The sequence below is a fragment of the Salvia splendens genome, chromosome 19 (assembly GCF_004379255.2).
Source record: "Salvia splendens isolate huo1 chromosome 19, SspV2, whole genome shotgun sequence".
Lineage (NCBI taxonomy): Eukaryota > Viridiplantae > Streptophyta > Magnoliopsida > Lamiales > Lamiaceae > Salvia > Salvia splendens.
The window spans coordinates 20,532,464-20,538,771 of record NC_056050.1 but is presented as its reverse complement, the minus strand read 5'-3'; the positions used below and the strand labels follow the sequence as shown (position 1 = coordinate 20,538,771).

Sequence of the window (6,308 nt, the reverse complement as noted above, 5' to 3'; positions counted from 1 at the left end):
CTTCAATCAGTTGTAGCTTTGTCAACCACTGAGACAGAGTACATATCGTTGACAGAAGCTATTAAAGAGGGGTTGTGGCTGAAGGGTATTATGGAAGACTTTTGTGTGAATCAGGAAATTATAAGCATCAAATATGACAACAACAGTGCCATATGTTTAACAAAACAACAGATTTCACGAGAGAAGCAAACACATACACAATAGAATGCATTTCATTCGTGATGAGAGTCAAAGTATCAACTGACCAGAATGCTGCACACTAAGCCACTGCCAGTGTCCAAATTTCAATATGGTTTGGATCTGGTAGGCATATATGGGTTCTTTGCTAAGGAGTTAATAGATTGAAGTCGGAGGGGGCTGTGATTCACATTGTCAAGGTGGAGTTTGTAGTTGTGTGCCCACAAGCTCGAAACGAGACGGGAGCATGATCAGGTGCTTGCTGAATAGGGTCGTCGGAAACTAGCCATTAGGATTACATTTTGTTTGTTATGATTTGTACTGTTACATTTAGCTGAAATATAATGCTCAAATGGCTAGTGCAGTTAGCATTTGATCGTGAGCTCGACATGAGACTAGCTTGAGTGTTTCGATTGTGATTCTCATTGTAACTCTGTTTTCATTTCGTTTTTGTTTTTTAGAAGAAACTATTTAGATGATCATACATTTCTACTATAATGTTCAACTATAACCTGTTCAAGTTTTATGAAATGAGTAGATATGGGCTTATTTCTTGGTCTTGGTGGTTGTTCAAGTTACATTATTTAACCTACTGAAGCCCGCTGAACAAATTCGGGCATGCAGTGTTTGATTCTAAATACGCTTAATTCTTCTAAATGGCCGAAGGAGCTGCTTTATTTTTCTTGCCTAGAAATTCAGATCCAGAAATGACTTGAAGATTACCATTTGCCCCTGCGATTTTTAAATCAACCCCAACACAGAGAGAGCCCTCATCATTTTCCTCTCTTACAAAAAAATGTTGACCCAACCCTAGATTTGCAGAAATCAATTCCGCGGCGGAGCTCTGGTCTGATTTGGAGGTGTACTGAAAATATCCGTTGCTTACTTTCCCCCATCACCACGGGTATACCGGTTGTCGGCTATTCCTTACAATTTACACACACGGATAATTGGCTCGAATTTAGTGTAACACCCACCATATTTTTTGGGTTTTTTTTTCTGGGACATATCTCAGGATCAAGTATCGGGAAAGTTACAAAATCAGAGGCTAGACATCGTCATCGTGCTCCTGATCTCGTCTTCTATAAGCCTAGGTACGCAGTTTTTCAAAAAATTTGTGATTTGTATTTGCTCGGTTATTATTCTTCTTGCCAAAAATATGTTCTTTTCTTCTCTCTGTTTCTGAGATCTGAAATTTCAGTTTGGGAATGCAACTTCTTCCAGAGACCACGATAATCTATATTTTTGGGTGCCATTGTATTATGTTGCTATGTTGATAAGCCTACAACTTGCTCATACTTTGTTATCAAGTTAAAGCCAATATCCAAATCGATCGATGAGTCTTTACACCACCAAATACACGCAACTATGCTTGTTGCTCGAGGACATTATGCCCATTTATCGTGAAGAAACCACAACATTGTTACATCGTTACATCCTTGCCCGGTGTAGACGTGAGAGGCGTTGTTGAGCACGCTCAAGAAGATCCCTGCCCAGTTGAAGTACTTAGACCAGCTACTGCACGTCACAAATTCTGCTTGTGTATCCAATCTACGCATGGACCATAACACGTTTGATAGGTTGTGTCGTTTACTTTCTCAGAGGGGGGCCCTGACAGTAGGTAATGCCTCGGTGTCGAGGAGCAACCGACAATATTTGTATCTGTATTGGCACACCATCAGAAGAATCGAGTTGTTGGGACTACTTTTTGGCGTTCAGGTGGAACTATATCGTATTATGTACACAAGGTACTTGCTGCTGTACTTAGCCTTCATCATGTACTCCTTTCGAAGCCGGCACTTGTGCTAGATGATTGCACCGACCACCGTTCGAAGTGGTTTAAGGTAATACATGGCACAAGTGTCTATTTTGCTGTAATATCCAATTTGGTTATATGATTTTTGCTTACCAAATAATAAAGTGTAACCTTTGATTTGTTCAACTCAGGGTTGTCTCGGTGCGCTGGACGACACCCATATTAATGTCTTAGTTCGGAATGATGACAAACCACGTTATAGAATGAGGAAAGGGCAGATAGCAACTAATGTTCTTGTTGTGAGTGATCGTCAAATGCAGTTTGTGTATTTGCTCCCTGGTTGGGAGGGCTCTGCACGAGACTCCCGCGTACTCAGGGATGCAGTTTCACATGCCGGTGGGCTCAAAGTACCTCAAGGTAGCATTTTCCTTACAACCATTTTTTTATATATTCAGTTTACCTCTTCACATCTGTAACTTTAATCGCTTTCCACCTTATGTTTTGTAGGTTGCTATTACCTTTGCAATAATGCTTATGCAAATTGCAATGGGTTACTCACACCATTTAAGACAGTGCGCTATCATCTCAAGGAATGGGGTCCTGGCACTGAGACTCCCCAAAACCCGAAGGAAATATTCAACATGCGGCATACCAAAGCTCGAAATGTGATCGAACGCACATTTGGAGTATTGAAAATGCGGTGGGGAATTCTAAGGAGCGTTTCATTTTATCCTATAAAAACGCAAATCCATCTAATCGTGTGTTAAGGATGAAGTTCCTCCATGAGTACGAAGATGAAAGCACTAATTGTTAAGGATGAAGTTCCTCAACTCGGAGATTTTGCGTCGAACATCGCGGGAGCTTTTGCCCGTCGATCAATCCGGCGTCAAAATTAGGGTTTTGTGTGTTTTGCACGTTTGAAAAGAAGAAGAATGAGAGAAGGTATTTTATTTCTTGATTGATTGAGAATGGATACAAATGCTCCTATTTGTAAGACTAGCCTAACTTAATGAGCAAGAAAATAAAGATCCTAATAATATATGGGAAATATATGCTAAATCAATACTAAACTAAATAAAAGATATGTGGGGATATTCCTAGTGATATACTCGTATCATCGTGGCATGTTTCTTACTCCATAATTTCATTCGACGTGAAATGGAGGTGGATCCGGTGGAACTTGAGCTAGACACATACGTGAACACAACCAACACAGAGGAGGATAACATTGGTGGGGAGTATGTTGATTGTGTTGATCCGCCTTCCGATTGGACTCAGTTCAGAGATAGTCTAGCACTCAACATGTGGAATAACAGATGAATGACTTACTTCTTTGGAAAGAAGTGACTTGGACTTGAGCTTAAACCGTTTTTTAATTGATTCTTGTATATGGCCGCAGTATATTTGCTACTGTTTAAGTGATATGATGGTTGCTCTATGAATCCATACTCCTTCACTAATCAGTATTGATGATGAAGATATATGTTTACATCTGAATTTTTTTACAGCAATATGCATCCAAAAGAAGAAACGCCCAAATGCGTTTGCGGTAGCGGGAAAATGGAACTTAAGCGTGCCGGGCCGTCAGCGATCAATGCAGGGTGATATTACTTGAAGTGTCCAGTCGAAGGGAAGCATACTGGGTCTTTTAAGTGGTATGACGAGGTGGCCGGTGACACTTCGCTTCGCAGCTGCAATATCCAGGCTGAAATAGGTAAACGACCTCGAGATGTACGTGGAACAGAGACTATATCTGAAGCAACGTCCAACTCGGTCATCAGTGGTCCTTACTACAACACCCTTCGCATGTTGGAGTGGAAGACCAATGTCCTGATTTTGTTCACCGGACTCTTGTTGGTAATGGTCGGAATGTTGATAGGGAAAACCATCTAAAATGTCGTTGTATGACTAACTGCTCTAGCTTCTGCGTATGCTAATTTTCCAAACTAAATCGCCATGACAAATGTATTTTCTAGTACATGTAAATTACTTACCCAAAATTTGTGTCTAAATTAGTATTATGCCAAATTAAAGCTTTCTTTATCATCTTGGGAGTTGTCGAGTCGTATTTTAAGATGTGGCTTCGGTTAATAATGGAAAAATAAATGTGCTGTGTCAATTTAGTCAAAGGAAGTGTTAGTTTAGATTTTTGTTTAGTGGACATAAAATTTCAAATGGATTACTTAGTTTGAAATTTTAACTAAACGATTGCAAATTAAATTATAGAAAATTTTGTTTAGTTTTCATAATTTTTCATATATACTAGCACATTATTATTATGTGAAATTAATACCTTATTATTATGTGAAATTAACAATGAAAATATGAAAAAATGTGCATTAAAATTGTAACTAAATTTATATAGGATATTGTGGTTTTATATAGAATTAATTTTACATACTTATAGCTACTTTATTGTAACATTTTAATTTGTGTATTGAACCACTTTTATGTATAAAATTGTAGTAGTAACTAAATTTATATAGGAATACATACTATCTTCATTTTTAAAAAAATTGAACTTTTTGAAACCGCACATGTTTTATTGAACAATAATTAAGTAAAGAAAATATAAAAAGAAAAAGTGATTGAAGTATTATTAGTGGAAAATGAGTTCTACTCTATTAGAGAGAAATAAAATTTCTTAAAACAGAAACTTTCTAATTTTAAGTGTCGAACCAATATAGAAATAGTTTCTATTGTTTAAAGACGGAGATAGTATAATAAAGCCCCTACAACCAAAATTTTCTGCGTCCACCCCTGACCATATTCAAATGCTAAATTCATTTTCCATTACTGAATTTTCAATTATATTGCATATGATATGTGCTCAACACATTGTTGTGGTGCATTATTAATTTTCATTCTTCATAATAGCCATCCAACTGTAGAAGAATATTATATTTTATGTAAAACACATATCAACCAAAACAATCTTTAAATGATACTCCCTTCGTCCTAAGAAAAGCGAAGTGTATTTTATTCGCACTCATATTGAAACTTAAATTAATCCATAATCCTAATGCATAGTAAATCAGCTGCCACAGATAACAAAAAACATGTATTGATCCATGCATACTAAAATCAGTCACTGATCCACACCCATTAAGTTGTATGTGCACTAGTAGAGAAATAAGGTTAAATATATTAGATGGGCCTAACGCCGTTGACTCCGGCGTCATTTCACGTCATTATATAACTGAATTTCATTTATTAGATGCAAAAATCGAAGGCTTAGATAATGTCATTTCACGTCATTATATAATTGACCCGAAAACATTAAAATAGTACAATTATTTGAAGATTATACTCCTAATTCACATTAAGCCTACTTCATCGTAATATTATAATGGACCATATTATACATAAATGGTCAGAATTAGTGACAATTTTTTATGAGACAAACATTTATTATGGAATGAAGAGAGTATTAACTTTTAATTTGTAACGATGAAGGTGATGGTGCAGACGGTAATTACCACTCTTAATGTTGTGTACAAGGGGGAGTTATGAACTTTAGTTTTTTTTTGTTAGCTCGAATAGTTTTGAGTTTTTGTCTCTTTTGATCAATGTTACTTTTAATTTTAACCTTTCATTGAGATGTTGTGTCCCTAATAAAGACGTATTTTGTTTTTCAATTTTTTCTTCTAATTATTCGTTTCTTAAAAATGTTTGTGCCGTGCATCGCCTAGGGGGTGGACACTAGTAGTTACTAGGCACATTCACACACTACACACACATTGCACATACACTACACCGACTGCATACACAACACACACACACACACACATACTACACACGACTGCATACACAACACACACACACACACACATACTACACACGTGCAAACACTATATGATTTCTTCAAATTTCATTTCATATCAAATACATCATTTTTACGGAACAAATAACTTGAAATTCAATTCTATAGAATTCTAATTTCATATATAATTCATTTCCATAGAATTCTAATTCCGAATCGGTACATAATTTATATACTCCATCTGTTCCTTTAAAAATGAAACGTTTTCCTTTTTTAGTTGTCTCATTAAAAATGAAACGTTTCATAATCATCTCTACATTTTATTCTTTCTTACTCTATTCTCTCTTCATTTACTCATAAAACAATACTGCATAAAATCTTGTGTCGAAAAAAAAATGTTTCATATTTATTGGGACGGAGTATTTCATATGAAACAAAATGAATGCGATAAGAAATTGCAACGCGGAGTTATAATTTGTGGTGCATGGGTTTGTAGAGTTCAGTTCAATCAACTATCGCCGTGGACTCGTTGACTTCATTAATCATTGACCAAGTCTCCTTCACAGCTTCAGATATGGTTGAGTACACTGTTAAGGATAATCTCCTTAACGC

The 6,308-nt window shown here is 36.4% G+C and overlaps 1 long non-coding RNA gene across 2 annotated transcripts; it reads left to right on the top strand.

The window, feature by feature from the left end:
• The first annotated feature begins 757 nt into the window (after positions 1-757).
• LOC121780419 lies at positions 758-3,979 on the top strand. Of its 2 annotated transcripts, none has more exons than XR_006046011.1 (5): positions 758-1,081; positions 1,193-2,021; positions 2,125-2,350; positions 2,441-2,875; positions 3,442-3,979. It is a non-coding gene; the product is annotated as an uncharacterized LOC121780419 (long non-coding RNA). The 2 variants fall into 2 exon arrangements; XR_006046012.1 differs by having other exon boundaries at positions 758-1,089.
• Positions 3,980-6,308: the final 2,329 nt, after the last annotated feature.